General features: G+C 37.9%; 2 long non-coding RNA genes across 3 annotated transcripts in view; one reads left to right on the top strand and one right to left on the bottom strand.

The window, feature by feature from the left end:
- The window catches only part of LOC148408796 (uncharacterized), a 70,663-nt gene that overhangs the window by 118 nt on the left and 49,887 nt on the right, over positions 1-20,658 (top strand). The window contains exons 1-2 of one of the 2 annotated variants that reach the window (XR_015868548.1): positions 382-485; positions 880-981. This is a non-coding gene — a long non-coding RNA (uncharacterized LOC148408796). Of the gene's footprint in view, positions 1-381; positions 486-879; positions 982-20,658 lie in introns of those variants that run through there. The other variant, XR_015868549.1, reaches the window with a different exon arrangement.
- On the bottom strand, positions 14,977-20,334 carry LOC148408800 (uncharacterized). The gene is made up of 3 exons (XR_015868550.1): positions 20,235-20,334; positions 17,034-17,087; positions 14,977-15,230 (listed from the first exon to the last, which is right to left on the bottom strand). It is a non-coding gene; the product is annotated as an uncharacterized LOC148408800 (long non-coding RNA).

The raw sequence follows: 20,658 nt of genomic DNA, 5'->3' as shown, positions 1-20,658 counted from the left end.
AGAATAATGACCCATGTTACTATTGTTTTGGATATCTTCGTGTGATATAAGTAGCTAATCCACAAGTGTGCCTTTTAGTTAGTGCATTCTCTGAAAATCAATTCATAAATTGTCTGAGACTTGTTGTTTTGGCAAGTGCTTGACAGCCTGAAAATGTGTATCATTTTAAATGATTCATTTCCATGGGGTTTATTTTCATCCCAAAATCAAAAGAATTTTGAGTGCATATAGCTTGGGAATGTCCTTTGACCCAGTTGACTCTATAATTAGATACAATGTCACCACTCCTTTCAAGACCTTGTTGTCTTTGATTACTTTGGGAACTTAAACTAGATTAAATATGCCATTTTTTTTTTGGACATTTCCTCAAACTTTTTCTTCCACAACTCTGCTCCCTGTGAAACCTGTTGAAAATGTATTAGGGTATCTTATACCTCAAGGGACAAAAAAAGGGACTCATAGCGTACTATTTGTGGAAAAAAAAGGTAAAATAATTCAGATACATCCGGTAACATGAGCCATGGAAAACTTTATTTGGAGGAATCCCGAGCACAGCAGTGGATAACTTGTAGGTCCATTGAGCAGTCATATGCGCGTGATCTTCATGCAAAGCCTGCATATTAGTCTCTAGGATTACTGTTGAGCTTCTTCTTTTGCATATTTTGAAATTGTTATCTACCTGCCAGTCTAACAATGTACTTTCAGCATACTGCACTCGGGTAGTCTAATGAGATGGGGGTGAAAAAAAAAAGTTCTATACACTTTTTTTTGTAATGGTGATTGCATTGACTGTAGTTTTGTATTCAATTGTGTGGATTATGAGTCAAATTTGTTTCTAGTTCCCGATCATTCATACATCAATTTTTAATATTGTTCCAGGGTGCAGGTAGCTGGACCTGAGCCAACTTTCTGGACCGGCCGCTAATCAAAAGATGACCGTTCGCATTCACACTCGTGATTCAAGTGACCAAAGTCAGGCAAGTGTACTTACTTAAACCATCATTGGCCCAATTCCTGGGATAATTATTTGAAAGTTTGGATGCCGAGAAATCATATAAATCATTTTCCATTTTGGTTTTACCCTGCGGTCTGCAGTCAGGTCAGTATTGCAAATTATAACATGTTCTCAATTGCCTTAGCTGGGAAAATGAAAGTTCAAGTTTAGATTTGCCCAAAGCATAACCCGTCGTGTCATCTGATCCCAATCAAGGGCAGCTTCAAAGCAATCTGATTGTGTAAATGCTTTGATATGATGTGATGGCATCATTATGACAACATTATTGTTTTTTTCCATGATTTCATCTTTGATCTCTTTTTTTGTGCGGTTGCGTTATTTTTAGCACTTGGCATCCTTGTTCAACCTGTTGAGTCTGGAAGGGGCTTCCTCCCACTTGCAGTCCCTTCTGAAGGTTTCTTATTTTTTGAGTTTTTCCTTCCTCTTCTGGAAGCTTTGTTCACGGGATGATGATGTGTATTTATGATGTTATGTCTGATTTTTTTTCACCTATGAAGCCCTTTGAGCCTGCACTGATTAAGGGCTGTACAAATAATCTTGACTGTCTGCTGTTAAACTCATTCAATCCCATTTTACATTTATAACTATATACATAAATACATATGTGTTTTTGTAAAATAAGGCTATATAAGGATATATTGATATTTCCAAGTTATACACTTAATTTCCTTTGAAATTCTTTATACAGAGAAAGAACCCATGCGGGCTCGGGGGGGAACATCTAAACTCTATACAGGAGACTTGGAGTGAGGTGGATTTGAACTCAGGACTCCTAACTGCGTGTGTGTGTGTGTGTGTGTGTGTGTATATATATATATATATATATATATATATATATATATATATATATATATATATATATATATATCCAGAATGTTTACACACATCAAAGAACGCCAACCTATTGTTGTATTATATGTATTAATTCACTGCCATTGACGCCTTTAGATGTACAAAATCCACTTTTAATGGGAGGGATTGGTGGCATGTATGATTTGCTAGCAAGAAAAAAAAACATAATTTCATTTAAATGCAGCATATCCTTTTTTTTTTTTTTTTTTAAAGCCACTTGGCGTCTTTCCAGTCTGGCTTTACTTTCACGTCTCAGTTAGCCGACAAGCAAAACACACCGCTAAAGTGACCAAAAACAAACATCGCTCGAGCACTTCGTTGAAAAGAAAGTACGCGCCGTCACTTCCACCAAATAGAACGCCTCATTTAAGAAGAAAATACCAAGAGTCTTCATAACAGGTTATTCACATGTTCAGTCTGGATAGTTTGGCGAGCGGCTTTGGGTGACACCATTGTCTTCGATCGGTCCCAAATGTGACCGCCGTTACATGCGTACAGTCTGAAAAACTTGTTAGCTCAGTCCCGTGCGGTTGCTTCCATGCTGTGTGTTTTAATTGTGCAGCCCAGTAGTCTCCGGCCGCCTGTTGCTCCTGGCAGCCGCACAAGTCCAACCGAGCATGAAACAAGTGTAGTAGTGCCAAGAGCACATATTGGCAGGGGGACTTCTTGATGTCATTCGGAACCCGACTAACTCTCGCTTGCTGACCATCAAGGCTGATTTTGTTTGGAATGTCAAACATCACCGATGAGCCCGTAATTGATGGTCTTACCACGCTTTGCGACAAACTCAACCATCAGCTTTAGAATCCTTCTTTTTGAGTCATTTCTCTCTGAATGTAGCCTGCTAACTGAAATACAATACATTTAAACCCCCCAAAAAAATGGTGCTCAACATTTTTTTTCCCCCTCCACTTTGTTTGTGGACATTATTTCCTCTGTCCCAAACTGTAAAAAAAAAAAAAAAAAAACATGTCTTACTTTGTGTATCCCTCATTTGGATTGATGTTATCCGGTTAAGCTTGTTTAACTTACAGTGTTTTAATGACATACTGTATTTGATGTTGAACCAATAGTTGACTGTTATGGTGACCAACGATTTTTTTTTTTGTTTGTTTATGTGCGGTTTAACATTAACGGCCATCTTGCCATTTACTGTTGTGATCTTGTAAGACCACACAGTGTTGTGTGGTTTTCTGCTTATATACACACACACACATACACGTAAAACCCACCCGGAGTCAAATTCTGGTATTTTCTGTGTTACCGTGTATAAAACGCACCAACACTTTGGCAACAATGTAAAAACTATAGCATAACAGAATTAATCTCACCTTTCTAAGCTTTTCTTGTGTTCATATCCATCAGTTATATATTTGTTGAGGGTGAAGTCAAGCATGTTTGAGATAGCAGACATTTTAAGCGGTCAGTGAACGCAGCGCCCGCATATCCATGATTGCGCTTGAAGCAGTTGTTCATCCTTCTCCTTGCGACGCAGCTCAAGTTCCATTTTAGTACTATTTCTGTGTATGAACAAGGATGAATTCAGATGTTGGTTCAGTCTGCTTGCTTCTTTTACTCAAACTAATGCTGTAACAAACTCAGCAAACCCAAGCTGCTGTTAGCTGCAACAGGCTCTTGCCGCTAACAGCCAAATGACTCAAAAAAGCTCATAATGTTACAATAATTATTAAATAAAAATACAGCCGATATAAAACTCAAAACTCCTCAAAACTCGGCTCATGTGCCCGACAGATCAATCTTCCTCGAATAGTGTTGAATTAAAAAAAAAAATCTAATTCTTAGTTCGTGTTTATAGGACACACTCATACTTTTGTCCTTTACGTTTGAGTAAAAAGTGTGTCTTATTTTTGGGAAATCACAGTAAATTCCAAAGATCAAACATGAATGACCAACTTTTAATATTTTTTGATAGACAAATTTGCAGGCTAAAACAAGACATTTGAGTTAGCATGGTTTGTTATACTTTCATGTAGTGGACATACTAAATTGTCCTTACTTGTGATTGGGTGTGTGAATGGTTGTTTGTCTCTGTGGGCCCTGCAATTGGTTGACAACCAGTTTCATGGTGTCCCCTGCCTGCTACTTAAAGTCAGCTGGGATAGCCACCAGCAAGCCTGCGGCCCTTGTGAGGATAAGCGGCTCTAGAAAATGGCTGAATGGATGGATGGAGTTTGTGTTGTTTTCGAGTTGGAACTTGTAACATTGACTGTAACCACATGTACACAACATATAAGTTTTAATAAAACACATATCACGTCGCATTTAGTTTCCAATGTCCCAAAGTCTGACATCACTAACAAATAAAAGTAGAAGCCAAAACCTTTCAAAGATCCTTGCCAGACTTGAATTACAATATTTACTGCCCCAAAGCTTTAGCCGTTTGGCAACAAAACAAGAGGCTTGGCGTGATTTTTATCTGCACATTATTCACGCCACCAATCCAAGTCGCTTTGTAACTTGTTGAAAAACACACTTCACTGCAAAAAGATTCCACCAAAGAAACATCTTTATGCATATACTGCCTACTCATTATCCAGCACATAATATTATTCCATTTGTGTTTGGATGTTTAATAAATCAAATCAAATGTGCTGCAGCACCCTTTAAGGCCCCGACCATTCCACACTTTATCCCAAGTGCAGCTTTCGGAATTGAAGGGCTGTGGCTTGCATTAGAAAGGGAGCATAACTTATTGGGCCTGATGGGACTTGCTACTGAAGCCACAAGTGGTCATGGACACGCTGCACTCACTGGACTTTGCTTCTGGTTTGAAACGACCGTGTTTTACAAGTATGATTTCTGCTCAAGTGTATCACACGTTCCATTTACATCATGTACTTTCTTGTTTATAACTCTGAATGAGAATGAGATTGCTTGTTGCCGCCTTGTTTTGGTTCGCAATATTCTATCTTCTCACCAGTGCCCCAAAAAAACTCTTGGGAATGCTTCACTTGTTGTATTTTCACTGTTTGTGCAAGAAATTGAATTTCTAACGTTTTTAACGTCTATCCTGATGAAATAACAAATGGAGTTCTTAAGCGTTCTGATAAAACTAAAAAAAATAAATTAAAAAAAAAGTTTAATTTTGGTCCATCTCCCGAAGATGAATTTGTGTCCGCCATTATTTATTTTCACTTCCCAATTATTTTCCAACTATCCAGCGAAATTGCACAGTTTAATGTGCATAATTAATTAACAAATTCAATAGTGCAAATGTATAAAAATGTTTTCTCTCAGATTATTTTTCTGGTCACACAACGGATCAACCATCGTGTGTAACTGTCAGGGAGATTGGTTCTCTATTACCAAAACTATTACCATTTTACATCACAATAATACACCACACTATAGATATTGTTATTCTATTAAAATTACACATCACGCTGTATTTTTAGAGGAGTTAAACAGTCGGTACCTTTATTGGAGTAGCTTTATGTACTCCAACTGTTTACGGCGATTGTAACACTGTCATTCAGAACAAAGAAAATCTTCATTTTTACTAGCAATGATGAGCTGAGAAATGCACTGACTGTGAAAAAAATAGTCCTGGATGTCAAGACAGATAATGCAAAAAAAATATCGATTTACGGGGAGGTACTTTTCGCCAATCGAAATTCAGTACTGTATTGTGAAATGATAACAAACTAGTGATATTATATATTGTATATGTTATCTGTTTTTACAAAAGCACGCTTATGTCGCTAAAATTAGTTCAGAGTAATTGATGAAAATAGAAATTTGACAGATGTCCATTTTGGAATTTTTACATAAACAACCTCCTTAAAGTCTCTGCTTTCATTTCCCAACAGCCAAAAGGTTCAAATAGTCAAAGTGCTTGAAAATATGGGATTAGTTAAAAGATCAGTGTGCTAAAGGTTTCAACATATTTTTGTCGAAGGGAACATTTAATAAAGCTTGGTGTTAAGCAAACAAGGACAAATAAATCATTCAAAATGATAAACAAACCTGAAACTAAAGGACTAGTCTAACGGCAACCCCGATGAATAATCAGCAAAGAACACTTGCGGCGACAGAAGACCCAATAACAGTTGACAATAACCCGACAACCAAATGAATCCAAACTGGGAACTAAATACACTCAACCCTAACAAGGAAACACGAAACAGCTGGGAAGCTGATTGGACAACACATGGAAGGCAGGTACACAGACAGGTGGAAACAATTCACACTAACGAGGACAGATATGAAGTAAACAAAACAAGAACATAAATCAAGACCATTCAACTTGATGTAACTTTGTCAATTTTTGACCTAACTTAATCTATGATATATCATTTTAAAAGGAATTAGGTGTAAAATTTGAATACACTGTATCAATGCCATAATTGTCATTTGTGGAGAAATGAGCCTGATTTTATGAAAACACATCATATATACAGTATACTCTATGTTCATGATACCATATTACCATACGTATTTTTAATCTTCAGGGCCACTTTGGTGGAGTTGATCCCCGCGTCAGGCTTTTTTGTTGCAGGTGGAAACATTCAAATAGCCAAGTAGAGAGACTCAAGTAGACTCGTCTAGACTGCGTGTCACTTTTGGGCACCAGACAAATGGCAGTTTTCACAGCGGAGGGGGCTGCTTTGGCAATCTCCAATTGCAGTCTTTTGTGACAGTTCCAATGCCAGGAAAATTGAGCTCAGTAATCATAGAATCTCATCAGAAAACATTTTCAAACTACTCACAAATAATACAAGCGAGAACAAAGTCGCTCATTAGCATAAAGATGCAAATGCACGCTGGTCTTTCCTTACTTTCTCTTGCTCGCTTTGGAACTCTCATCCATCTGATCTCATTTAAAATTTTCTGCAAATGAACTTGAATGAAAATATCAACTTTTGTCTTGAAGAACAGACTGGAGATGAGTCATTTATCTTGGCACGCGTGATGGATGTCTAAAGGCTTTTTGTCACTGGCATAATCGCGAGTCAAAGAACAAGAAGTTTGATGTATGAGCGAAGAAACAAATGAAATGCGATTGCATCACATCCTCACGCGCACACCCAAGACTCAACCTTGAATGGCAACCAACACATTCGTTGTAGGCCAAGGATCCTTCTCTTTGATCCACTTTCACCTTGATTGTGTTCATCCTTCCAGATATGAGACATCAGAGGTGAAAAATCCCAGTTCATTTAGTCTTTGAGGGAGTTAAACAATTCTGTCCTTATTTTTTTCCAATGGGTGCATGTCAGTGTCACAAATGTCTCACAGCTTCAGAAGAAATTAGAATTTCAAGTATAGTGCATGAAGCAGCATTGGTACGTAGTTTGAAAACTATAATACGCAAGAATTGATTTGGCCAGAATGGGACTGGGACCACCCAAGTCCCTGAACAGCCAAAATCATTGTATGATTGATGCCCAGTCGAATCCATTGGGGAAGAAAATATTATCAAAGAAAGCATAAAAAAAATGTCCTCAAAATTGATTGCACAGTTTTTTTTCTCCAAAATTTGGTCATGTGATGAAACCTTCTGGATTTTGCTCTTTAATTCATATCCCACAAACAATATTAATCAGAAAGCCATGGTGAGACTAGTGAAGCTACATTGAAAAATAACCAATAACCAGTCAGCTTTTGAGAAAATTGAAGGCTTTTAGGTGTACCTTATAGTGAGAAAAATACTGTAATAATGACACCAGCGTTACTGATGGAATTGCTGTAAATGTTTTTTAGCATAATAATCGGCCAATTTAATTGATGTTGTGTCGATAAATTGGATGGGCTGTTTCATGTCTGTTTAATGGTAATAGTGTTTTTAATAGTAAAAGTGAAAGTATCTGTTATTTTTGGCAGAGGTTTGAAGGGCCATAATCTCCCGATTAATCAGTCGGGCTCTGGGTGGTTGTTGTGTGTGGGTTGTATCGAGGATTTCGTTTTTTTTTCTGTTCTGGGCTTTTGTTGGGTTTTGATTATGTCTTTTCTCACATTCTGGGTTGTTTGGGGTTATGTTCATGTTTCTGTTTCTCTTGAGTGTCTTGTTAGTGTGACGGTGTTCTACTGTCCTGTTAAGCTGGTTTGCCAATCAGCTCTCTGCTCCAATTGTGTCTTGCCTAGGTGCTCCTTGTTTTCTTCTAAGTTTTGGTTGTATTTAGTTTCCTGTTTGCTTTCAGTTATTGTCGGGTCATTGTTGATTATGTTGACGTCGTTTTTCTGACCTTGTCTATTTACATTTTTGTTTTTATCCTTAAATGAAAAAGCTAATTGGTCCACATCCTAGCAAAACTAAATTAATTCAACATGTTTCTGCGCTTTTTTTTATTATCATTAAATTTTGAGCAGTAGTATGTACTTTACCTCCACTCCCATAAATCTGTCTTAAAATTAACGTCAAAATAAGAGGTTGACCTGGACCTTATTTTTAGCTGATGTTCCATAATCAGCCGGCGCTGAACGGGTCTGGCCTTACGTTACACATGCCGGCAAATGATTTAGAAGCCATTATTTTGCACATAAACCGATAACATATTGATGCTTGAACTTTCTGCGAAATAACTTCTCCCTCAGTTGGAAGCGCTTTCCCAAACTTGAGTTTGTGTAACCTTGAAGCTCCATGTTCACAGATTTCCCACTTTTTCAGGGGAAGGTCTGATGTCTCAGCCTTGGCATTTTGCCGCTCCGAAGCCTTGCTTTTTTGTCTCAGCTCTCCCACACATTCCCTCCGTTATCTCCACCCCTCTTTCAGCTCCGCAGTCAAGTGTAATATCGGGCTTCATATCGTACTCGCTGGAAAGGAAAGTCAGAGTAAAGATTTGTTCCTGGGAATTTTTGCCAAGTTGTAATGCCGAAAAACTGTAATTAGCGCTTTGCGCTTCCTCGCGATGAGATCCGAACCATGTGCTGCTTGACGCTAAAACAATGAATCTTCAATATGAAGGCTTTATTATCAAAACCTAAACGCTTCACATGAGTGGAATTGTGGCTCGCCGTGTTTAAACCAAGCGCTACGGCGTGTGCTTAAGTAAACTACTATTAGGAAAGCGTTCCAGCGAGGCTCCTCCAAAAGAGCAAAATGCAGGTGTTAAGTGTTGCAGCTAGTGTTCTTATCTGGGACATTTTAGTCTGGCACTCATTCACGGCCTTCATAGTGCCCTCTCCTGCTGCAAAAATAATGAAGTCCTTCAAGAAGAAAACGGGATGACCTAAAAAGAAGTAGGGAATCTTGTCAAAGTCTGAATTGCAAATACATCTTCTTAGTGATGCGCTACAGTAACACGTGATGCGTTGGGCCCGTAATTCTTTCGTTCAAGACAACTGCACTATATCTGAGTTTATTTATTATTGGAAAGAAACGTACAATATATCTTTTCAGCTCTGTTGGTTTGTTGAATGAAAAATGTGATGTCCCTGGCAACTAATTGACACGCGCTTGGGTTCCAAACTAGTTGTGATTCATGTTGAGTTTTTTCCCTGCATGGTGAGCATCCAACATTTTCCCTTTTAAGCAAACGCTGTCATCATTTCCAAGCCTGGCCCGTGCGTCCCGCATCTAAAGCAACAATCCACCTCACGTCTCTGTGTTATTGTGGATTCGTCGTAAAAGTTTGGGCCCGACCGATTCATCGGCTGATTTAATAGACCAAAAAAACCGATTGTTTTAACTTTTTTGTACTCTAACTTTTTACAGCAGTTGTATACAAGTAATTCTGATTTTAGGGTTGTCCAAAACACAATCACATGATCAGGCCCGATCGCATCATTTTTACCTGATCGGAAACGTTGAGTGGGGGAGAGTGAGGGCTGACGTGCCATGAATCATCTAAACAAAATCCAGAAGCGCACAGATCTCAAAAAAATGGATATATACATTTTATACTCACAGGAAGCTAACGCTAAGCTAGCTTTACGTAACAACGACAATGTCTAGAACATTATAGCTGCTAATCCTCAATAGGGTCACAGGCCTGCTGTTGCCTATCTTTGCAGGGCACACAGAGACAAACAACCATTCACGCAACAAATCACACCTAAGGACAATTAACTTTGTCCAATACACCTGCCATACATATTTTTTCAGTGTGGAAGGAAGTCAGAGTGCCCGGAGAGAACCCACACAGGCTCGGGGAGAATGTGCAAACTCCCCAGGAAGGTCGAACCCTACATTAAGCATCACTGTGTTAAATATGACACCAATAAACTACAAGAAACACAAACACATATCATGAGAATTAATGTTATTAATTACACTACGTAATGCATTCCGGTAGCCAAAAAGGAAAGTTTTTCTTTTGAACAGAATATGTACTTTTGGCCCATGCTATTATTTGGGAATTGGTACTAGGCCGCCCTGGTACCAATTTGATACGTATTGTAGGGCCATTGGGAGGAAACTTATTGCTATTTTATTCTTTTTTTTTTCCCTACCAAAAATGTTTATTGGCTTTAAAAAAAAAAAAAAAAATTGGTCCGGCCGAGTGAAAGTATCATGACGAGTCAAACCACAGGAAATATCTACAAATTTATGTACGACAATCTTTACACATCAGTATTGTTATTTTTTTGCAAGTACTGTTCAGGAACTAGATACAATTTTGGGGAAAAAACACAATACAGAGTGCTCATCTTCAACTAACATAACTGCAGTCCATGTCATGCTGTTTTGGCTCCGTGTTTTTCTACAAGGAACAAAATAAAGTCGTCTACTTTATGCCGCCTTGGGTGGAATTCTGAATGGATTGAAACGGATTCATCAGATGGCGCATATCAATTGTTTTACATTAATTTGACTATTTTCCTCAACGAGGCAATTCACGTTTTACCACGCTCTGCCGTGACAACAAAATGTCCCTTTTTTCAAACTGTAATCACGCTGCAAATGTCACTGAGTGAAAATTTCTCCACTATTGACATTTTCCGCTACGCAACCTCATGTAGTCTGTCATTAGAACTTGGAAAAGCCTCTTTGCATTTCCCAGTCGCAGACGGCGATACGGGATCCATATGCATGAAAATGGCGTGCGCTAGGATTGTCAATGCAGATTGTATGTTGGGACTTTTGGTCTTTTATCGCTCTGTTTTTACATCTGTGTTTGGAGGTCTGCCGTTATTGTCGCCGCAGGAGACATTTGTAATGGAAATTTAAAAATTTAAATCCCCAAGTAGAGCTTTTTTTTAAAAATACAAAAAAAATACATTTTCGCCACTAGAATGGAAGCTCCTACACTTATGTGCATAGAAACATAACATCATTTTTTTTAGGTCTTATAATTTTATGTGTGCACTTCACAAGAAAATGAAGGGGTCACAGTCATTTATCCCAGGTCATAGCTGGCCAAAAGTCAGCGTACAATTTCTAAATATTGCACAGTAAAAATGAGTTTATTCATACAATGTATGTTAGGCACAGACAAGGCTGTCATTGCAATTTGACTTGAAATGAATTCAATCAATTTGTCATTTTCAAGTTTGAAGGAAATTGGTCAAATCACAAAATTGAGATTTTTGCACGAGTGGCAGAATGCTGCATGTGTGTTTGATATATAAATATTTCATATCATTTGAAAATTTTTGAAAACTTCGAATAAATGTTTTTTTAAATTATGTATTATTATCTTGTTTTACCTTGATAGAAATCATAATCTTCTAGAATGACAGAAAGACGTTTATATTTTATTTTTTGGTTATATTGCCACTAAATTTGACAACATCACTTATGAACGCGAGCCGCTTTCACATTTAGCATCTTTTCGAAATGTGACAGGTCATGAGGGTACAGTAGCATATCGCACATTTTGCTTTATATAATCCCACAAAATAGAATAGAGTACCTTTATTGTCATTGTACATAGATAGAACACACAATTGGGAAAATAAATGAATGAATGAATGAGATTAAGACTAGTGCAATGAAATGTATTGCATTTCCACCGCATCTTTGAAGCAAGAGTGCCACCTAGAGGAGCCTCATGAACCATGTCAGTTTTCCATGACTAAATTCATGTTAGTTTCACGCAGTGCTTCTCAAATAGTTGGGCCAGTGGGGGGCGCGGATGACCCCAGGGAAAAGGATTTGTTTTTGTCATGTGTGATTGCAATAAAATAAGAATTTTCATCTTTTTTTTTTTTTTTTTAAGTTTCAGGCACTTTGATGCAACTTGGTTAATTTTTTTCAGTTTTAGACGAGGCTGTAATCTGTATATACGCTGTAAAAAATCATTAACAGTTGTTGAAAGTTGATTTATATTGCTTTTTTTCTTGTTAATGTTAAAAAGGATACAGACTTAGGTATACTTTTAAAGATTTTTTTGATAATAATCTTATTTATAGTCGGTGCGTTGAGTGGGCGGGGCGCAAAGCGTTTTCTCTTTCCTGGGGGGCAAAATATAATTGAGAAGTACTGGATTAAAAGTTTGAAAATCTTTCCCCAGTTTTGTCAACCTTCTGCTGCAAATGTTCCCACTGTTTTGCATTATTAGTCCCAATGTTTCCCTCTTTGAACATGAATCATGCAGCGTTTGCCGAATTCATTTGTCTTTGAGTGTGAAAATGATTTGGCATTGTCCCCTTGCATTTGTAAGCGCTTGATGACAGGTTACATAACTTCTGTTGTGTTGAAAAGTGAATTATTAAAAAATAGGCACTTGTATGATGTACAATGTGACATTTGTAAGCTCAGTTCAGTGTGTGTGTTTGTGTATGCGTGTTTCGGGGGAGTCCCTCGACGAAACATTGCAAACAAATTTTGACTCCATGAGAAGTAAAAGAAAGTATTCATGTTGTCTCCAGTTTTGCAAAATGCAGACTGTTTAATTGCAGTCTTGCTAAAAAAAAAAAAAAAAAAAGGTTGTTGAGTTTATTCTTGCCAACTCATAAGAATACAAAAATTTTCCGCGTGGCATTCTTGCAACTCCTGTTACCATAGCAACCACTCAGCCTGTTGTATTATACCTGCAAGTTTTAACATACCCCCCCACCCCCAAATCGCCTCTTCCAATCAAACAAAAATCTCTTCCTCAATTAAATAGCATTGCATGAAATATGAGCGCACATAATAAAGATGTCAATGGCGAAAGTAATTATGCGAGCTTGGTGGTGTTTCTATTTGAATGACTTTTTTTTAGTAGCAGGCCGGGAACATATAATCCTCCTTCAAGCATGTTTCTGCCTCAATTAACAATGTCTTCCAAAAGGAAGCGTGGCTCCTCCGAGCACAAGTCAGAGTGACATTGAGAATGCAACATCCACAATAAACGGGGTCACGCTGCACCTTTGAGCGGCAAAAGCGCCGCTCGGCCCATTCTCATCCCGGCGCCGTACGCTTATAAGGTGAATCATTTGAATTTGGTGCAGCCTTGGCTCAAATTAGAGGGAAGGCGTATTTTTGCCACAAGAGCGATGAGCAGGAGTCAGACTTTGGCCGGGAGCTTTTCTTCGGACTTTCATTTGTCATTCATCTTTTCACGCAAGGAAAGATTTACAATAGCGTGGTGAAGCGTTGCTTCCCCGTGTTGCATACACTGTAGTTATCTTGTCAGCAAGCCCAAGGAAAGTAGCAATTACCTTATCTGATATAGTCCGTGAAGCCGCAGTTTAATAGCTTATTTTTCGGCTCTCATAAGCTCATTGTTGTCCTGAAATGTATTTGTGACGCAGCGATTGATGTGTTTCTAAGGTCTTTGTGGTATTTAGCATTTCAGTTTCTTCTTTTCTTTTTTTTTTTTAAAGAGTGAAGAATTCACATTCTACTGTACCACTTGCGTATTCAATGCAAATAATCAATACAGTGTTCCCTTTCAATAGCGCGGTTCACTTTCTGGGGCCTCGCTGTTTTGCAGATTTTATTTTTTATGTTTTTTTTTTAATAAAAAACATGCGTTTCTGCATCTTGGTCTCAAAGAAAAACCTGTTTTTTATTCTGAATCCTGATTGGCTACAGGACTCTAGGCCAGTGGGTCTCATCTTTTTTTCAGTTGATGTGCCCCCTGTGAAATATGTTTTCACCCAAGTATCACTTAACCAGTGCAAAGCATTAATGAGTTAAAAAAAAAATTGAAACATGATATCAGTGACTGATTTATTCAACTTTAGACCCTGTTAAACTTCATTTGTATTGGTCCTTAAAACAATAATCAACCTAAATAAATATTTCTCCACAGAAAAATATTCTACATAAAGCGCCCTCTTTTGGGATAACAGTAGAGATCTATTCACAAAAATAAATAATTAACCTAATTATTAATAAATATTTGTGCCCCCAAAAAATGAAACTGTCAGACCTGCTCTCAAAAAAGAGAATTATAAATAAATATTTGCCCACCAAAATGTTCAACTTATATTTAACTTATATATATCATGAACGGGGGAAAACTGCGCTCACGTCTGTGCAATCCATGTTAATATGAATCTCATGATCGCTCTTTTTAGCTTTTTTATGGCCCTTTTTTAGGAACCTGCAAAACTTTGAGTAGGGTCACATCCCAGGCAAGCCATCAACAGTTCTTTTTTTTTTTTCTTTTTATACAAGTGCCCCTCCAGGCAGCATCCTCGTGGCTTGGTTGGCAAGTTGGTCCATTCCAGGGTTGTGACGGGCAGAAAAAAAAATAAACAATCAGTTACATAACTCTTATAAAGAAAAAAACAAAGGTTACCGCATGCAGTAGAATTTCACAAGAGTGAGCAAAATATACATATGCATGTATATATGTTTATCCGAATACTTAATTTTCTGTGGGATATTCGTATAGCAAAAATACTTAATAGCTGCAGCCATCGCTACAAAGGTTCAGGGTTCAGCAATGAGTTTATTCAAAACTGGTGAGCCCAGAAAGTGTTGGAGGTCTACAGGATAGACGCTGCAAATAGTTCACTCACTTTGGATGCTGGAAACCCATGTTATGCTCACGAGGATGGAAAAAGGGAAAGGGCCCAGAAAAGAGCCCTGAGGGACACTTTCATAGAGGTCTGGACAAAGATGTCCCCGCCATTTACCAGAAAGTTCACAGTTAATCAAACCATACAATTGCTGAAATTTATAGGGCATTAATATTTGTTTTATTATTTTACAAACCCCACAAAAAGGTAGTACGACCTAGAGCAACCCAATGACACAAGACAAGTTGTTTCCTGGTTTTCATGAGTTTCCAAAATCACATTTTAATATGGCAGTTTATTGACTGTAAAATGTTCACCAGCTGTAATTATGACATTTTCTTGACTCAATCTCGGTATGCTATGAAAACATTCTGACATTCATCCTGTGTTTTACTCCTGAGATCTGAGATCTGCTTCAGTTATCTGTAGCTTCTGGAAACATCGGCGTGGAGGCAGAATGAGCAGCCAGAAGGCATGAATAAATCCTCCTCTTCAGTCTGGACACCTGTAACACCAGATTCATTACTTAGTGAAATACTATTGACATTTTCCAGTAACTGCTTTCATGGATCAATGCTGGACCCTTTGACTGTCTGCTACCTTGACTAATACAATATTCCTTAATGCGCACACAGCTGTGACAGAAAGGTTAAAATGACCTGAGCCAGAGCCAGCAAGACAAAGACCTACTGTATTCCAAACCGATCGTTATTTTTTTTTTTTTACTCACGTCTGCATTGTCCAACATGATTAAGAACTGTCATGGCCTTAGAAAGCTAGCAAAAAGACAAGAGTTTAACCGCCATATGGTCACCCAAGTCAACAATAGCATCTTGCACAAACCTTCTCTCAGTATAACTTAAAAAACTGTCAAATCTAGCCCAAATCGTGACACACTTAAAATGTGCACACCACAAGGTGGTACTCTACTAAAATAAGCATTCACGTTGACAGTAGTCGTGTTTTATCGTTTTCACATTGGTAACTTTTTTTTTACACTTTGGTAACTGTTAAGAAGATTATTCCTTAATGGCAATACAGCAGTATGTTTTTTTTCTTTTCAAATTCAGAGCAAATTAATTGGAGTATCGCACTAGCCCGTGCACTCCATTGCATAACAAGCCCTCTTAAAAACAAAAAAGAGATTGTGCATGCGTTTTAATCTTACAAGATATCATTGTACTAGATCTCATCCCATCCGTCCAATTTCTATAGCCGCTTATCCTCACGAGGGTCACAGGCATGCTGGTGCCTACCCAGCTTACTTCGAGCTGTCGGCGATGGACACCCGGAAATGGTTGCCACAGCCAATCGCAGGACACAGAGGGACGAACAAGCATTCACGCGTCCAATCACACCTAAGGACAATTCAAGGTGTCCTATACACCTGCCATACATGTTTTTGAAACATGGGAGTAAGCCGGAGTACCCGTAGAGAACCCATGCAGGCATGGGGAGAACCTGCAAATTCCCCACAGGAGTGAGCTGGAATTGAACATGGGTCTTCTAACTGCGAGGCAGACTTGCTGATCATTCACTCACCACACACACACACACACACACACACACACACATATATATATATATATATATATATATATATATATATATATATATATATATATATATATATATATATATATATATATATATGCCAGTTTTGCAAAACATTGGTTCCACGATGTAGCCAATTTTCAAGTCTTCAACTTTAAAATGACTAATGAATCAAATGAATTCAATTTATTGCCCATCTCGAATTTAGAGTAATGCAAGACTTAACGACGGTGTCTAATCTGTCTTTTGGCTCAACTCAGCTGGGATCGGCTTCAACTTTCAGCAACCCTGAACTGGATAACAGTATAGAAGAGATGGATGGCCGCTTAGTTTTCCAAATGTGCAAGTCTCGAAGTTTAAGCTATCAAAGCAGGTTTAGTTGAGTCTTGTAAAATGGGAGCGCCATGTCGGACGCAGCGCATGTAGGAGACATAGCACAGCTTGATTGGCTCATGCTGTCTTGAGAGACAACACACCAAGACACAATGCGTGAGAATCAGTGACAACGTGGCTCCTTGTATTCTTTCTCATCCGCTATCTCTTTTAGACGGCCCGGAGAGCTTCATTGTGCTCATACAATGTTTTCTTTTATAGTGCAATACAATACATGTGAGACTGTTTTTCATGCTCTCCAAAAGGGAAACAAATCATTAGTGCCACATTAAATGCTCTTCAGATAACTTCCATATGCCGTACAGTGAATATTTGTTATTAGTGGGGGGGGGGGGAATGGTGCCTTGAGGCCCTTTCTTACCTGTGTGGAGTGCTGTGATTTGAAGCATCTTGATCAAAGTATCCCTCCTCCCCACTGTTAACATTTAAAGAAATGAACATAGTTTGGTAAATTCTGTTTAAACTTGAATAGCATAAGAAGAGATTTGTTTCATAATTGTTCACACAGATAAATTGCTGATATTCATATTCAAAGCCGTAAACATTTGCGACGTGCATGTGTTTTTCAGATTCACAAATATATCTGATTTTCACACGTGTTTGTTGATGTTATGTACGTATTTCCCGTGACTTCTTATTTGTAAGTGGATTGAAAGATAAACGTTGGAAGTTCGTTTGTGAATCTGCGCCAGTTGTTTATTTTTTCGGCAAATATCTCACATGCAACACATGGGTCTTCAGATAGCTACATGTCCAAAGGTCCGTTCCTCCTCCATCCGCCAGGAGGCGGTGTCGATCTCTACAGTGAACATGTGTTTTGAGCTTCTCTTATCTCATTAAAATTGGAAACTGTCTTGAAAAGAGACATTATCTGACCTATAATTCTGCGTTTGACACAAGTCAATAAACAAAATACGATCCAAACGTTTTTTAATACACGTTTTGCCTTCACCTGAAAGACGTTCTTCTTCTTTTAGCCGCAATGTGAAAAATCAACAGTAGAAGAAGAATGTCGTCTTGTCAAGGTAGCAAGCTTGAGAGAAACCAATTTGGATCGTATTTTGTTTCACAATTTATATTAAATAACCATATACTAAATATATTAAATAAACATATCATAAAAGTTCAGATAAGGGCTCGTTTTCGATTTTCAATTTGAAATGAGAAACGAGAGATTGCTCGCGTTTCGGTTTAGTAGAGACAGCAACATTGCCTCTTAGTGGACAAAATGAAGAATGGGCCTTTACCGCATGAATATCTGCAGATCTGCGTGTATTTCTTGCAAACAGCGTTTTGTCTAAAAAGAAAAAAACGCACATTCGACAGCTCAAAAGCAGAATGAAACATTTAAGTGAAAAATATTTTTGCGAATTCCCCAAACGCAGAAACGTGGAATGTGGAAATGCATTTTAAAAACGTGAAAATCGACAATATGTTAGCGATCTGAAAATCGCGAATTTGTTTTTGGATTTGAAAAACGCGTGAAAATCACGAATGTGCTTGTGTGAATAATTTTGACGCAAATCTTTCCCCATTGAGTAGTTTTTTTTTGATTAAGCAGATAAGCGTAACATTTATGCAATATTGGCATTTAAAAAAAAGTACGTCAGTCATCAAATTTTATTTATATAGCACTTTTCAAAGACGCACAAAATGCTTTTTGAAGATATAGAATAAAGTAATCTATATTAAAAATAAAAAAAATCATCTTCAAAATCACATTCGTGATGATAAGTGGCTATTGAAAATGAATAGATGAGTGTTTGTACCATACTCGTCAGTTTGAATGCAGTTTTTATCCAATATTGCCACTTAGTGGACAAACTATTACATAGCAGCAATGAAAATGGTGAACTTCTGTGAACTGTGTCAGGAAAGTTCCGGGACTTGCGTCACAACCCTGAACACAACTGAATCACAAAATAACTATAATGAATTATTTATTTTAAAAAATATATATTCTAGCTTATGATACTAAATATAGCCTCGTTTTTGTGAACACGTTCTTTTTTTGTCAGTTTGTTGGGGTTCATTTTAAATGTGTTTATCTCCATACTGCTGCAAATCAATACAGAAGAATATTTTCTTTTTTTTAATTGTAAGTTTACTTTATTATATATATGAGGGGTGGCCAAGTTCGATTCTCAAGAGCCACAAACCAGCCTGTTTTCAATGTATCCCTTCGACCAACACGCCTGCCTTATTCTTGTTTTCTATGTATAACTCATATAATTTAAATACTACAGTAGTTGACTATTCATACCCCAAAACAACAAGCATGCACATCTTAACAGATGTAAAATTAAATGTATATACGGTACATTAAATTTATATATGAGCATGACATTTTTACACTTTTATACAAGACTTTTTTCAGTCATACATTATTTTGATGTTTTTTTTCATACTGAATATTCAAATCTCTTTTGTACACGGCAACTAATTCACATCATTTCCATTTGTTTTCATAATTGTTTCCATAAATTAACACCTGTAACAGATACACACATTTGCTTTCTTTGTTTTTATCTCCTATATGTTTAAAGTCACATAAACTATAAAAACAGCAATTATCAATTTTGAACAGCTCCTGAATATTACTACAAAGTTTGTTATTGTATGCTTTGTACATTAATTGAGCGACTTTAGATTTGACTAATTCGCAGAAAAGGGAGGCATTAAAAATAGGGTGAATAATAAAATAATAAAACCGACTCTACATAAAGCAAAATGAATATAAGTAAATAAAAACAAAATATAAGGAAATTCCAAAATAATACAACTTCTTGTCCGCAAATGAACAGGAAGCACACACGAGGCTAACAAGTGTGTCATGATGACATTTTATTCATGTACATTGTTTCATATTGTCTCTCAAAGGTTCAGATAGGTCAGGAGAAGATAACAAAATAACGGTAATGACTTCCTAGTATTTCTTTTTTGAGTATCACAGATAATATCCAGCAGTAATCGTTATGAAGAGTCACTTTTATTGCGTATTACAACACATATGCGTCTTATTCACATAAGTAATGTTGTCTATTTCCTTTACCCTTTTGCAGTATTTTGACCATTTTTGGGTCATTTTCTTCCACATCATTCTCACTGTATTTTAGACGATTAATGGCCCACTCCTGGTGGTGTGATAACCGATTGGTCGTGCCGTGTTGAAATTTGACATGCTGTCACTATCTGGGTGAAATTTCAGCTCCCTGTTGTCTTCTTTCAATACTTGCCGTTCGATGTGAAATGATTGGACAAAATATTGCACAAGGGTTAATGAAGGTTAATGAGGCATCGATAAGATAGAACGTAGCAGATGGGGGTCCTAACCCCCCGGCCAGGTGACTCGGTTTCTCTGCCGAGTCCGTCGTAGTCTTGTAGGCCAGTGACGCCTCACTTCGGGTATTTGACAAACTGACACTCACAGAATCAGAGTGTCCGACTCAGCTCGTCAAATACACTAAGTGGGGGGCCGGATCTCTCCAAATCAAAGCTGAGCGCCAAAGACAAATCAACATTGACGTTCTCCGCACGCCCGTCGAAGCAGTCGCCGAGTTACCTGCAGCGCGGGGACGTCTCTGCCGGGGGACGACGACTCTCGCCGCCGCCGTCTTTGACTGCTAAAAGCTGACGACGGCAAGGGGTGGAAGCATTTAGGCTGCAAAGGGGAAGTCAAAACGAGGAAGATAAGCGAGCGGCTCACTCGCAGGAAATGTGTGGAAATAAAGTGTCAACATGTCACGCTTGTGAAATGCTCTTGAAGGTTTTCTCAGATAGACGCAGGTCCTTTTGCGGCGTTTTTTACTTTGTATCATTGCATGCAGAAAGCACTTGTGGAGTTGATGATTGAGAGTCTATTTGTCACTGTAGACGCTTATTGGGCGCCATATGTTCCCCCTCAATAGAAACAACTTCCTCCATTTTGCACCAGCCTAAGTACTGTCATTTTTTTTCCATCCTAATTGGACTCACTTTTTCATGGA

This window comes from Hippichthys cyanospilos, chromosome 18, assembly GCF_059441005.1.
Source record: "Hippichthys cyanospilos isolate Australia breed blue-spotted pipefish chromosome 18, RoL_Hcya_1.0, whole genome shotgun sequence".
In the NCBI taxonomy this organism is placed as follows: Eukaryota; Metazoa; Chordata; class Actinopteri; order Syngnathiformes; family Syngnathidae; genus Hippichthys; species Hippichthys cyanospilos.
This window is presented reverse-complemented; position numbering and strand designations above follow the sequence as displayed.